Below are 16,548 nucleotides of genomic sequence, written 5' to 3'. Positions count from 1 at the left end.
GTTGGTATGCAGCTTACATACAACAGCTTTTGCATGATAATTGCTTACTGAATTTGATGGCATTACAATTTATTTAATATTTTTACTAATAACAGAGAAGTTATTGATTTTGCTTCATAATAGCTAAATAACCATAAAAGTTATGTTTTTTTTTTTTTTAAATCAAATTAAGGCCTAAGTGTTGCAGTACAACCAGCAGGAGAGCAGTGCTGTATGAACTGAATTTGGTGACAGTACACAGTTTGTTACAGTGAAGTTATTGAGTATTTTTGCTTAATATTAAATGAGCAAAGGTATTTTGGGTTTTGCACTTTTCAGACGGTCCCTTCTGACTGTCCGCATTTATATTTGAGTCACAAGTTCAAACTTTATGAGCCGCGCATTATTTGTGTGCATTATTAATATGGGGCTGACTAAAACACTACTGCCAGCAAGTGTTTGCCAGAGCTCACAGCAAGGGAACGATAATATCTTTGCGAGGGAACGCCAAAGATTTGAATAAATAAATAAATAAATAAATAAATTTAACTGTTAATCCCATTCCATTTTTTTCTACCACCACGTCCCTAATGGGGCTCCGTAGAATCCGCAAGCAAGACCGTAACTTGAACATTGGGACCGATTGATTTCCATAGTTGCAATATATGTTTTTTTATTCCCTATATCGCATTTTTATACGATGTAATGTATTTCTTATTGGATGACCACCCCTGATAACATCTTTACATCAGTTACCCTGAAATAGTCCTAACAAACCTCTGAGGAAAGCTCAAACCTTTTCTCCCTCCGCTGTAATTATCCATTAAACCGTCAATAAAGGACTGAGGGTGAAGATACAAGAGGAAATGATCGAACACAGGAACAAATAGACGTGCTAGCCAAAAATGTGACAGCAAAATAGTCTATAATTACCTGTGTGAGAGCCTCATTCTGAAAGCGAAAGTTAAGTCGGTCGTTTATAGCCTATTTTAGTGTCGGCGCAGAGAGAAAGAGTCTCAGAGTGGAATGAACTCAGACGGAGAAGACATACAGACCAGAGGTAAGAATAAAAACAACAAAAAAAACTATTTATATTTACTAATCCATAACCAGCCACAGGAAAATCTTCAATACATTCATGGTGTTTTTATATTATGTGTTTTACACATTTTGCAGATATTTCAAAATGTCAATGAATAGCTATAGAAAACTTTTTTGTTGGCAAAGTGTTTGTGACAAATTTTTATTCTAGGAAAATTTATTTTTATGTTCAGTGAAGATAATGCAATAGATTTTTTTTTTTTTTTTCATCGCGTTCAGTTTCTGTCTCGGCTCTGTAGATTCAGCAGCAATATTATCACGAGTGGATTGAATTTGTTTCATCGTGTTCTCTCAGTACTTTATTGTAAATCTTGTAGTTTTGCGGTTGTATTTTACACTCATGAGTCCCTTCAATCCCACCAAATTAATGCATGATTCATTATGTTGACATTTACTGAGCAGTAAATCTCTATCTACAATTTAATCTCAAACACTTCCTTATTAGTTCTAGTTGGTTAAGTCTCACTTCTGATGCAAGTTTCTGTCATTTCTTTTTTTTTTTTTTTTTTCTATTACAGAATCAAAACCATGAATGCTGTAAATTCTGTGCAACTGTTCCTTCTGGTTTGGACTTTTACTGCTGTCTGTCGAGCTGATGGTAAGAGAATAAACTTTCACTAGATAGAGTGTGTGAGTTTTGAGGAGGGACTAAATCTAAGATAAAGAAAAAGGTCAAATCGTATTAATAGGCACAACACAAGTGGCTCTTAAAACCTTTTGGAAGTGTGTCCAGTTCAGTGTTCAAGTGTTTATGGCTCTGAGAGATACATCGTTCCAATAATTCAAACTTAAATTTATTATGAAATCTGCTATTTTATGTGTTAATACACTATAACTCTGTTATGTAAAATTATGTGTTCATACAGATAAGCACAAAATCACAATTTCAATCAAGACTACAGGATCTTGTGTTTCTCAACTGACTCTATTCTGATGCTCATGATTAAAAGAGACAGTCAAGATGTTGCATGCTGAGACTTTATATATTGTTACTGAACATATAAGCTATAATACATAATAAACAATAAAATATGTGACCCTCCCATTACCAGAGATTGAATTACCTATTCAAACTCTAATGTACAAAAACACATAATGCAGTGATTTTATTTATGAATATGTTCTCTAATGAAAGAGTCACTGTGTGTTTATTATATGCATGACTGACATGGAAACAGAGACAAGAAGTCTGGGATGTGTTAAAAGTTTCATGAGATAAATAAAACCCAACGGATCTTTATTATTGTTCAGTTGCTGTATTCATGTGATATACATTGTTATTTTTCAGATGTCATGCAGTATAAGCTGTGAGGATTGTGACTGGAACTGTGGGTGAAAGAAGTAAACTCTCACCTGCAGCGTCCCTTCAGAAGCTGCTCTGAATGCTGCATTACACATGTATAAGTTTCAATACCCTGAGAATTTATAAAGACTCAGAAATCTGTAAACAAGAGTTTCCTCAGGACTCCTGTGAACAGAGGAACAGCTTCACATGCAGATACACTCCAACTACAGCAATGACTGGACAATTCAGATTCTTTGTGCAAACCAAACATCAAGTGTGGATGGAGAAACACAGAATTCACAGTGAATATAACAGGTACTGGTATATAATACTGTTGTTTATAATTTCAATAAATGTTTTCAAATATATATATATATATATATATATATATATATATATATATATATATATATATCCTAATCTAATAACACTGATTTAAAATCTATTAACAGAGTCCAGAAAACCTGACAACTGACAATGAAGCTCTTCCACAAGGAAGGTATAATATATTTTATTCTAGTTATTGATTATTGAGCTCCAGGCTTGTTTATGGAAGTCAGAAAACTGCTCTAATCTAATATTTATCATTTTAAAAATCACCTGTGAATAAATGATTTTAGAGTTTAGGGTCTAAGAAGGAAACTGATGTATGATCATGGTCTCACATTTCTAGATATTTCAGTCAGATTTTAGAGATGTTTAGATTTGGTCTGTGGAGAATCTGACTGTCTGATGTTTGATAGACTGAAGTTGGGTTTATGATTTAAACAATCAGTTAAACTGTTTAATTGCAACTTTTCAGACCCAAAAAAACTAGAAGATCCTGGACCAGAGGCGGGTCCTAGATCAAGTGGTACTGTCGTCCCTACAGTCGTGGGCTTTTTCATCATCCTCATCCTCATCATCACAATTACAATTTATAAAACTAAATCAAACTACACCAAACCTTGTGGATTCCAGAAGGGGAAGTTTTGGGTCCACAGACATGATGAAGTAAACAGCAATTGTCCAGAAAATGTGATTAATAGCCCTGAATTAACAGTATGAAAGCATTGAGTTTTGTTTGACTCTAATGTGGATTAATGAAAGACACAAACTTTATAAGAGCTCCATAAACTTTATTGGTACATATTATCTGTTATATCTCAAACTACTGAACTATATAACTCTGGTTCTAAGTTTTAAAACTCTATTGATTTCTGTGAAATAATGGCATATTATTGATCATTTAGATCCATCATATATATATATGTGTGTATATATGTGAACATTAAGAGGCAATGCAACAAAACCCAAACTGTGTTTGGGTTTGCTCTTTTTTTCTGACTTTCATGGAATGTCCTATAATGAATGTCAATTTTCTATTTGGTAAGTGGTATTATTGCTTAAAGTGATTTTTTTTCTTTTAATATTCTGTACCTGCAATTTTCTAATGCTGTGAACGGTGTGGTTTTGCACAGTGTCCTTTTTTTTATCAAAAGAAAAGAAAAAGAAAAATGGAATGAATAAACACGTGTGATGCTCTCTAAACATGAATATCTGGAAACTTTTTTATCGTCACATGATGATGGGTAAGATACCGTATACCTGTGAAACTAGTAAAGTGGGTGAAGAGATTAACTGAATTTATGTTACATTAACTTATTGTGCAGTAAATCTTAAGATATTCATAGATGAATTTTGTGGGGGAGGGAAGAGATTTCAAGGTAGAATGATTTTAATATAAATTTATATCAACCTTGAGATTAGTTTTCATCTTAATTTAATTGTAAATGTTAATTGTGCATTCACTGATCAATAAGAGTTTTTCATTATCTGTACTCTAAGGAGGCTGATAGATGATATAATGCATATATAAATAATATAAATTAATGACTTTAAAACCTATTTTACACCATATCTACTGAAAATAGATTATATAAATTATATAAATGTCAGATTTAAAAAATATTTAACAGAAATAGTGTACATTTAAATGAATAATATATAAAATAATACATTATTATTTACAAATGTAAAAAAAATATAACTAAATAAACATGTCATCAATAAGGTCATCAAATCTGTAATAAAATAATGATTAATTCTTTTTAATTTTTGAACAACTGAAACCTGCTCATCTTTGTGTAATATTCTAGCTTTTCTTTTCATTCGCTTCTGTGAACCTGTACAGGCTCCTGTTTCCTTTCTCCAGGTCTGTTTCATCACCAATCAGACACAGCAGTGATTCAGTGTGTGAGGTGCTGGACTAGAGGAACAATGATAATATATGTGAATTAAATTAATCATATTTATTAATATAAGTTTTTTAAATGCACTCTTAAAAGAAAAGGTTCTATTTAGAACATTTAAGGGTCAGGCGCTTCATATATAGAACTGTTTAGGATGGGTTCCCATGGGATATTTATATATATCGAACCTTTTTGGCATAAAGAGTTCTTTAAAACTGAGTAAAAATCCCAGTTCTACAGAACCTCACTGAACCTTTCTTTCTGAGTGAGTGCGGCAGTTGAAGTGAAATGAAATACGGATGTACTACTATTAACAATTTATTCAGGAAACTGAGAAGGTGATTGCATAAGTGTGTGTGCAGGCCAGGATTAAGAACACGTTGGGCCCTGGGGCTATAGCAACGCCAAGGGCCCCCTTTCATCTGATTGCCATTCCACAGTGTCTTGTACCACAATAATTTTTTTTATTGTTATTATTTTTATATTTTTACAAATTTCATTTTATCAAATCATTTTATATAAGCACAAGCACACTAAATATTCCATGCTATTTAACATATTTTAAAATATATTTAACATATAAAATATTTAACATATTTTAAAATTGTATTGCATATATTCTGACACAAGAATTCTTTCCTCTGATTAACACAAAATAAACTATTTTGAAGAATGTGGATAACCAAACAGTTGATGGTCCCCAGTGATTTCCACATTATATTTTTTTCCTACTATGAAAATTAATGGGGACCAGCTACTGTTGGGTTACCCACATTCTTCAAAATATTTTCTTTTGTGTTCAACAGAAGAAAGAAACTCATTCAGGTTTAAAAACAACTTGAAAGTGAGCATGTGATGACAGGATTTTAATTTTTGGGTGAACTATCCCTTTAAGGACAAGGGTCCGCATGCTAACTATTAGGATGCTGTCACTTTAAGACCTGCACGCGTCCGATTTTCTCAACTCACTTCAGACATAACCAACTGTGTTTATGTAAACCTTTTGTGTATTTGACAGTATTATAGCGCAATCAGACGCGAAAGATGAAGTCCATAGTCAGGTGCTGTTTGACAGGCTTAAGTGTGTGTGCACGCTTCGGGTGTATGGGGTCAGAAAAAGCGCATCTCAGAACAGCACACGAATGACATGTTTAACTGGCAGGGCTTTAAAGCACATGCAAATAAAGAACTTTTGTGATTGCGAATAAGTGCAGTGTCCCGTGAGAAACTCTACCGCTGTGTTAACATGTGATGTGAATGTGTCGAGGTCGAGTTGTAGCCTACGGATGGAGGCACCAGAACTGCAACTGACAGTGTGCTTCGAAGGCAGATAGTGGAGACAAGTCACACGACATTGGTGTTCGTCAAAAAACAGTAGGAAAGTTAATTCGGGATTTTTACTCGGGTGATGATGATGAGAGAAAAACACTGACATTCTGAATTCAAACGGCAATAAAATCAATCGACTCGTCCCTGTAAATGTTGAAAACGCCTTACTATTTCATGAGAAACAATTACCATCCGAATAGGGCTTAACTCGTTATAAGAATAATAACTTGCTGCAGCTGCTATCTCACCTTCTTCAACGTGTAAAGCACGCAGGTCGGCGACGGTGTCGGTGGGTGAAGATAATTTTGAGCTGCCGCTGCACGCGGGGTCTTCCACTGGCTCGGATGTTTTATGTGAACCGAAGTAGTCAGTTAGTTATGTAATTTTTGCTGTAAGATTAGCATCTCTTTTCTCCCTTTCAAGCTTATTTTTCCTTTTTTGCGCACCACTATCACTGTTTTTTTTATCAATTTGAACACCGGCGAGGCTGAACAAGCAATAAAGGCCAAATCCCATTTTCTAGTCTACATGCGATAGCATAAGCAAAGAGGCATTTCCCGATGTCATGGCGCGAATTGTAAGGTGATTTTGATTGGACTGTGATTTATCAGTCAGGCACATTTTCCAATCATTTTTTCTTGTTATTTTATTAGACACAAATCAACCACCTTTGACTTGTTAATCTCATTTCCTCCAGCCAATCACGGGCCCCCTCTACCCGCGGGCCCTGGGGCTTCAGCCCCACCTAGCCCTTATGTTAATCCGGCCCTGTGTGTGTGTGTGTGTGTGTGTGTGTGTTATATAAACCTTTGCGAGTTTGTTTTGACTATCACTGTACAGTTGTTGTAGTTGTATGAAGATTCTTCAGCAATTCCCTGTAGTGGAAAAAATAATAACACAATTTTTAGACTGTTACCAAGCTCTGCAGTTTTTCACTTCCATACTGGCAAGCTTTTTGTGAAGCAGAAATAATCTGTTTTTCATTATGTTCTGGCCAGCTGCATAAATGTATCCCATAAATGTATACCACTGCACTACGTGTTGTTTCTTGTGTAAATCCAATTATAGTTATATATATTTTTTGTTTTATTTGTATATGCCTTTGCTTGTTCATATATGTTTACATACAGGGATATAGCACTGTCATCGTCCTGTGAGACTTTTCATTCCTTTGTATGTCCCCACATGAACTTGAATCAGTGCAAATCCAGAATAAACAACCAGCTTGTGTCACTGAGAAAATGAAATTTTGAGGTTTGTTTCCTTGTGTCGCAGACAAAACAATCAGTGTGAAATAAAACATTCTCAGGGTGAAAACATCAGAATAGATAAGTGCACAATGTCTTAAACATTAACCACTGAAGAGGACAATGACTTTACATTAATCTTTAACCACTTAGTTGTTCACATGCTATTGCTTTAAAACCTAAAAAGAACACATGTGGAATTTCTTGAAAAAACAGCAGAAATCTGTGTTAGATTAAGAAGTTAAATCAATAAAACCATGTTTGAAGTCTTGCACAATGTTCAGCACTTCCACTGTGAGACAAAATGTGTTTCGTATCATTTTTGACATGTGGTCACAGTAGGGTGACCACCATCAAACAAAAAAAATTGGGACTTACAAGTTTGTGTGGGCATACTGTTACTAATACTAAAACACAACCTGAAACTGTTATTAAGTTAACTTAAAGGTTCTCTAAGCGATCCTGAGCGGAGTAACTTCCTGTTGACGTTCGAAGTGTTGTCAAACATTAGCTAGACCCTCCCTCCGCCTCCTGCTCCCCTCCCATCCGTGCTTCCTGAAACAGCATGAACGCGCATTTAAAATCATTCTTGTCGGTTTTGGCTGGAGCAATTATGTTCTGGTCCAGCTGCCCAGTTTGTTTTTATTGCCGTTTTCGGAGCTTGTGGCGATACAGAGACCCATTTTTTTTACAGTGTGTTCAGGGGACAGGCGTAGCGAATAGCGAGGAGATGTTTCTGATGTGACAAAAAATGTTTTGCCTAAAAACACGTGACTGCTTAGAGGACTTTAATAAAAACATTTGATCCTGCCTTTCAGCTGTAAAATTCTTGTTCTTTGTCACTTCCAGAAAACACCAAATCCAATTAACATAACATGTCTTTATTTTACATGTATTTAAATAAACATCACTGACCCATAGATTTTTTAAAATAAATTTTTTAACTGCCTATTTTGAGGCATAATTAGAAATGTGCTGATTCATGCTGTGGCCCCTTTAAATTCTCGCGCTCTCCGCCACGGAGCTCACCTGCCTTAAACAGCATAAACAAAGTTCACACAGCTAATATAACCCTCAAAATATCTTTACAAAGTGTTCGTCATGCATGCTGCATGCATACATCAGATTATGTGAGTATTGTATTTATTTGGATGTATTAGGCTACATTTGATGCTAAATGATTTTGAGGCTATGCTCCGTGGCTAAAGCTAACATCACACACTGTTGGAGAGATTTATAAAGAATGAAGTTGTGTTTATGAATTATACAGACTGCAAGTGTTTAAAAATGAAAATAGCGACGGCTCTTGTCTCTGTGAATACAGTAAGAAACAATGGTAACTTTAACCATATTTATCAGTACATTAGCAACATGCTAACGAAACATTTAGAAAGACAATTCACTAAAAATATCATGATATCATGGATCATGCCAGTTATTATGACTCCATCTGCCATTTTTCGCTGTTGTTCTTGCTTGCTTGCTCCAACTCCGCTCCTCATTTGGATTGGATCACAACCAACTAATGACTGTGTTTAGGCCTACTCCTTTCTTTTCAACCATTGGATAGGATTTAAAAAACGGCTGTTGTATTTGTGTAAGGCGGGATTACATTGGTCGAAGCGCTGTTAAATATAGGTGAAAAACTATGCAACAAAAAGAATAAATAAAATGCTTTCTTAAAAAGGCAAAAGAACGCATGCACGTTTTTTTTTTAAAATATTATAATTCAAAACCACCAGACTGAAAAATGCGGGACATTTTCTCAATATGCGACGGGCGGGACAAGGAGTCAAAATGCTGTGAGGTATAACCATAGACTGTAAAAAAATATGGATGTAGCGTCCGTGACGTCACCCATAGAGTTCTGAACAGCAGTTTTGACGCCTAAATGAGGCCGCGGCCATCTTAGCTGCGCGTCACCGCACGTCACTCCCGGATAACTGAAAATGGGCAAAGAGGCGGGGAGGTGGTTTGAGCTGATATGACTGGTTGCTGAAACCATGCCCGCCTAGCTCGACGTGACCATGTTAGCAGCAAAGGAGCTATATATCTAAGATACGATCTAAAATATTAATGAAGATAAGTTTTATCATCAGAACGTTCTAAAGGTTTACTGTCAATCTACGGTGTTTTTTAAGATATAGATGCTCCAACACCAGTAGTGTTGGTTGTGCAAATAACAACATGGAAAATCAAATGGGACTTCATACCTTTATAATGAAATAGAGATCGCGAGATGAATCCAGTCCGTGGCACTTGGGTAAAATATGAATGTCCATTGCAAAACAAAAAACATTTCACATTTCTTCTGAATGATCTGCTCTCTGTCATCGTTCTTCAAGAAAGGATGCAATCTGAGCAGCGATCTATTAACAAACAAATGAGCCCGTGTCCAAAGTATATTTTTTTCAAAATAGTGCAGCAGTTTTAGTTATAATATCCAACAGTGCTGTCGGATTTTGATATCCTCCCGCCATTGTCATTGCATAAATTCACAACCAAAACTTTCAGCCAATGCCACGATCCAAAACGTGTGTTCTGTGTCTCTTCCCCATGCAGCACATCTACACAGACACAATCATCTGAATATTATGCAGCAAGCCATATTTTTATTGATAAAATAAGCGAGCACAAATACGGCTGAGATGCCAAATTCAGCGGCAGCTGAGGTAACATGACGGCTCACAGAAGCAGCGCAATCTACCTGTCACTCAAGTGACCACGTCCTTAATTATGCAGAACTTTAAGGCTTAATATAATTTAAACGGATAAGTTATAAAAAAATTCACCCCCTCAAGTTGTCATGAAGGGCAAAAATAGCAGTATAGACCAAAACCACAATTTAAACCAACTTGTAAACATGTTTTTTTCTGCTATAAACTTGCCAATTTAACATGGGACTCATGAATTCTGCTCTCTTTTGGAGCCTGTCCCTAGCGGCCAGTCGATGAATCGCAGTTTAAGTACTTCGTATTGGCTTCACGAGAGAAAGGGGGAGGTTGCCGCTTGGGTATAACGTAAAGAGGGACGGGTGTCACCCTGGTCACAGCTCATTTTAAACACGAGGGAATAAGAACATTAGTTTGAGCACTGCACAAAAATGAAACTCGTTTTATCAAATTAGCACATTAGCTGATTATCATCTTAAAACACTGAATGCTTGCATTGTGTGTTTAGTTTTTGCATAAGTACTTTCGGTATCTTGTCATGTTTGTCATCAGCACTTTCTGTCAGCTGTGCAAGAAAATAAACTTGCTAGTTCAACATATTCTGGCATTGTTCCAAACACTAAAGCTGCCTTGCTAAGAAACTTCACATGGCAATAGATTTTAATCAGTTTTGCTGAGCAAACAAGATATACTCTAAAGCCCAAAGTATACTTCACTTTTTACGAGTACACGAGGGTCAGCGTACAGCATTTTTGTAACCTTGCGTACTTTGTTGTACAAGTCAAATGAAGTATACTTTGCAAGACTCTGCTTTGACTGCCAGCATATTCATGTAGATATTTTATGATATTTAAATGCTTGTCATCCTTGGACACTAACATTGGAAATCCGTTGGCTCAGTGAAGCATCCATTGCCAGCAATATAATTTCCTTTTTCAATGCCCAGAAAGCTATTAAAATCATATTTAAAACAGTTCATGTGACTACTGTGGTTCAACCTTAATGTTGTGAAGCGACGAGAATACTACTTAGTGACTTTATTCAACGATATCTAGTGATGGGCGATTTCAAAACACTGCTTCATGAAGCTTCAAAGCTTTACAAAGTGTGTATCAAGCTGCCAAAGTCACTGAACTACTGAAATTTCGAAACACTTATGATAGCCTCATTTGCTGAAATCACATGATTTTGGCGCTCTGAGATTCGAAAAACAAAAGATTCGTGAAGTTTCGAAGCTTTAATATATGGCTGACTTAAAATGAACCCAAAATAGGTTGGAAATTAAAAACCAAACACATAATTACTAGAGGCAACAATAATAATCAAAAGGTGAACATTTAATAAGCAATTTAAAAAATGTTTATTATTTAATTATTATTTATACATGTTAATTTATTAAAGATCTTAATAAATGTTAATTTCCAACCTATTTTGGGTTCACATTAAGTGAGCAATGTAGTAATTTTTAAATAGTTGAGTTAAATAAAACTACCCAGCAGATTGGGTTAAAACAACTATTTTTAACCCAACTTAGGTAGTTTTTAACCCATGTTGCTTGTGATGTATTGCATTTAATTACAAATGTCTGTGGTTTATGTCTAAACTGGTTCCCCATGTCTTATATTCTTAAAGACATTCTTTTACCCTTGATAACAAAACAAAAAGGTAAAATATAAATGAAAATACATTATAAATTTAACTTAGGCTCAACCCACACTTAAAAATTCCAAAAGAGGGATTTTGCAGCAAACCGTTTTTGGTTCCCCAAAGAACATTTCAGTGAACGCTGTTCTTAAAAGAACCATTTTTTCTTAGTTTTTTCTCATTGGCTTTGGCACATTTCTCAAAATTGTCCTGTAACTTGCTCACAGTCCAGTTCATCTCTGAAAAGTAAATAATTATGTCAATGAAACAGGAGCTCTGGTGCTGGAGGAGGATCTGGAATGGAGCAGGAATGGATGGAACATGTTTTTGGAATGGAGCAGGACGTGGATGAAGCAGGATCTTGGAATGGAGCAGGAATGTGGAATGGAACATGTTTTTGGAATGGAGCAGGAATGTGGAATGGAGCAGAAATGTGGAATGGAATATGTTTTTGGAATGGAGCAGGAATGTGGAATGGAGCAGGAATGTGGAATGGAACATGTTTTTGGAATGGAGCAGGAATGTGGAATGGAGCAGAATGTGGAATGGAACATGTTCTTGGAATGGAGCAAGAACGTGGCCTGAAGCAGGAACCTGGAATGGAGGTTGATCTTGGATTTAAGCAGGATCTTGAAATGACTCCATACAGAGATGAACATATTCCCTTCATGAGTAGTTTCTCAACAATGGTGAGTCCATTAATTTGTTGCCCTTGATAGTGTAGATATTCTTAAGGCTATTATCCAGATTTGAGATTATTTTGATGGGCTGTCACCCAAATGGAGCCCAGAAACATTTGTTCATTGGCTCCACATGGGCTGCATGTACTGTATGTTAGCCTATATGATGGGTCCATTTAGATGTTCCTATATGGGCTCACTTGGGTCCCAAATGGGTGCTAATAATGGGGCCGAGCTGGGCTACTCACAAAAACCTTATGGGACCCACACGGGTGACTGGTCCCACAAATGGCCCCATTATGTTTTGTTTTTATTTTTGTGGGTGAAAATTGGGCCCCGTTTATTAATTAAAGGGGGGTCTAATGCTATTTCATGCATATTTACACTGTTAAAGAGTTGTATTCTCATGCTAAACATGGCCAAACAAAAATAACAACTTTATTCAACAATTTAAATCATTGTCATATGTAGTGAATTCAGAGCAGGCTTCCTTGTTTACATCCGAATGCCAGCTCATTATTGGCCGGATCCCGTGTCAGCATCACATGCATGCGTCGTGCTGCTCACGTGTTCAGCTTCGCACAATACCAAGCCAGCGTTCGGACATAAACAAGGAAGCCTGCACTGAATTCACTACGTATGACAACAGTTCAAATTGTTGAATAAAGTCGTTATTTTTTATTTTTTTTTTTTTTTGCGCACAAAAAGTATTTTTGTCGCTTCATAACATTATGGTTGAACCACTGTAGTCACGTTGGCTATTTTAACCATGTTTTCCTCTGATGTTGCTGCTTATGTGTAGATCAGATACCCTCGGATTTCATCAAAAATATCTTTATTTGTGTTCTGAAGATGAATGAAGGTCTTACAGGTGTGGAACGACATGAGTAATAAATGAGAGAAATTTCATTTTTGGGTGAACTAACCCTTTAATGTGAGAATGTGTTATGTACCCTTTAAAGATTCCAGTGGGTCAAATAATGAGTTACTTTGCAAAATTCACGTTCAAACCACCTGTACCTGACCAAACAAAGAATCCCAAAAATCAGCTGATTTTATGTGGTCCTTTTAAATTACATGATAAAATATTTAATCTGTAAAGAAAATGATTTCAACTCGAAATGTGTAAATCATGGGCTCTTATTTCTGGGCCTGTACAGACTCCTCAGCTTCATACCTAAAGAGTAAAAAAAAGAAAAGACATAGAATTAGTAATATTCGGCTGGTCAAATGTGCAAACAGCATAAAGCACTTATTCTAATGCAGTGGTTCTTAATCCTGGTCCTGGTGACCCACTCTGCACATTGTGTATGTTTCCCCTATTTAACACAAATTGAACTCAATTTAGTGTGTCATATAAGAGAGACATACAAAACAAACTTGTTAGTTAAATGACAATCATCTTAGCTCATGGGGAAGGTGATGCAAGTGATTTTCTTTTTGAGCACATTTTTTGCAGATGCATGTAAATGCAGCCCAAATGGGACCCTCAAATAAGCAATAATGGGTAACCTAACTGGGGCCCATGACTTTATCCAAGCTGGGGACAACATTCAGTCCATTAAAGTGTACATTCTGACCCCATGCCCAGATGACGCCCATATAACCCAGATAAAACCCATGTGTGACCCACATAGACATGTTGGCTGAACAGCTAAACAATATGACTATTCACTGGGTTACCAAAAAAAACTTTGCAGAATTTAGACAGGCAGGCAACAGAACTGATTATTATTCTTTGGACACTAACTGTGCAGCATCAGGGCAAAACAGCCTCTGAATGTGACAGGATTGCACATTTTTTGCTGTTTTGTGGTGCTCTGCAATCTGTTTGAATAAACATTAGACTTCAATTTTATTCAGTGCAGTGCTTTTAATTGTAATTAAGATGTTTAAGAGTTAATGTCATTCTTTTATCGCAGAAGCAAAACCATGGAGGTTGTAAATGCTGTGAAGATGATCATACATGGTTTGGATCTTTATTAAACTTATATGAACTCTGCCTAAGGAAATTATTCTCAGAAATGTTTCAATTCTCTAATGTATTTATGTGTGGGACGTTTGTGAAGCTGCAGCTGCAGTGTGTGTCCCACAAAGCATGCGAGTCATGTTGGATAAAGAGTGTTTTTTTTAAATCACATTGTTTTTTTCTCACAGTAAAGAGCTCTTAAAGTAACCCTGAGAAACTATGCAAATGAATGCAATTTTTTTTTTTTTTGACAGAACACAAGCTTAAAGGGATAGTTCACCCAAAAATGAAAATTCTGTCATTTATTACTCACCCTCATGCCGTTCCACACCTGTAAGACCTTCATTCATTGGCTCAGTGAGGCCTGCGTAGGGAGTAATGACATTTCCTCTCTCAAGATCCATCAAGATATACTAAAAACATATTTAAATCAACTCATGTGAGTACAGTGGTTCAATATTAATATTATAAAGCGACGAGAATATTTTGGTGCGCCAAAAAAAAACTAAATAGCGACTTATATAGTGATGGCCGATTTCAAAACACTGCTTCAGGGAGCTTCGGAGCATAATGAATCTTTTGAGTCGAATCAGCGCCAGAGTCACGTGATTTCAGCAGTTTGGCGGTTTGACACACGATCCGAATCATGATTCGACACACTGATTCATTGATGCTCCGAAGCTTCCTGAAGCAGTGTTTTGAAATCGGCCATCACTAAATAAGTCGTTATTTTGGTTTTTTTGGTGCACCAAAAATATAAAAACTAATTAAAACTAAACTGAATTTGAAAACAAAAAGTCAAAACGGAATAAAAATAAAAACTAATGAAAAATGCAAAACTATTATAACCTTGGTTTGAATAAACATTAGACTTCAATTTTATTCAGTGCAGTGCTTTAAATTATAAATAAGATGTTTAAGAGTTAATGTCATTCTTTTATCGCAGAAGTACGGTGACCGGGACGGACATGTTCGGTTCATTTAGTTTGCGCGCGATGTTGCTTAGACAGCATTCGAATAAGGTTTATAAATAAACATTGTACATTTTAATTCCATCCACCAGTCTTTTAAATCCATTCACTTATCGTTTATTTTTTATTAATATTTTTATATTATTAGTTACATTTGTACATTTATTTGCTTTATTTTCCCCTTAATTTCCCATATTTCTTTATCTAATTAATATTCTGTACTTTATGTTACTGAAAGTTTGTATTCTGTAGGTTAAATAGCCTACTGTAAATGCCCGATCATGCCAATAAAGTTTTGACTTTATGTTTCTGTAGCTTAAATGAGCGTATGTTTTCTCTTGTAGCCCCTCGTGCCTGTGACAGCATTCGAATTAATTCGGAGTTTAAGCTTAAAAAATGTGTTACTATTTTAGAATATTTTGTTTATTATTTGTATATAACCTATGAAAGCTTTATTTATGATTTTATTTTATAGGCACACGGGAAGTTTACAGGGAGTTCCTTTACGGGAATATTATATATTCCACCCTTATTTTTCATTCTTAATTAAAAATAAATATTATCATGGTCTCATTCATTTGTGATAGTTCCAGGTTGCTATGGTTGCGCAGGTTGTTTACACATGTAACTTCGCCATGAGAAATAGATGTCGTTCCCTCAACATAATGAAGTTGTGGCCACGAGAAAAATATGTCGTTCCCTCACCATGTGATCTCGAGGCCACGACTTTACATCGCGTGGCAACACATAAGGATGTCCTTACCTCGACAAAATCATCTCGTGGCCACGAGTTATTATCACGTTCCCACGAGTTTATGTTGTGGCCACGACAAAACTAAATGAACCAAACATGTCCTCTCCCGGTCACCGTAGTAAATGCTGTGAAGATGATCAGAAATGTTTCAGTTCTCTAATATTTATGTGTGGGACGTTCGTGAAGCTGCAGCTGCAGTGTGTGTCCCAGCATGTGAGTCATGTAAAGAGTGTATTATTAAAACCACATCGTTTCACTTCTTCTGCTGTTTTGCTTAGGAGTTATTTTGTGTTATTTTGATACTTGCTTATCTTATTATTTTGATGATCCACGTCTTTTATTTCACCATTTGGTAGCAAAATTATGCATTGTAAATGTAACTTTGATTAAAAAAAAGGTTCCAGATGCTGGAAACACAGGAAACATTTCTTAAAGTAACCCTGAGAAACTATGCAATAGCAAAGTTTTTTGGCAGAACACAAGCTTTTGAGAGTGATAACAAAAATAAATATTTTTCCAAATAATTTTTTTTTCCTTCACCATGTCCCTTTAGGCCAGGGGCTCTATAATGTATATAATTTAGCAGAAAAATCTTATTTTTTAGCAAATAAATATTAGGCCTACTTTTGTTCAGTTGCTGCATTAATATCAAGTACTTCCTTATTAGTCCTGGTTGGTTAAGTTGT

The sequence above is a fragment of the Megalobrama amblycephala genome, unplaced genomic scaffold (assembly GCF_018812025.1).
Source record: "Megalobrama amblycephala isolate DHTTF-2021 unplaced genomic scaffold, ASM1881202v1 scaffold434, whole genome shotgun sequence".
NCBI classification, from domain to species: domain Eukaryota; kingdom Metazoa; phylum Chordata; class Actinopteri; order Cypriniformes; family Xenocyprididae; genus Megalobrama; species Megalobrama amblycephala.
Note: the sequence above shows the minus strand (reverse complement) of the source record.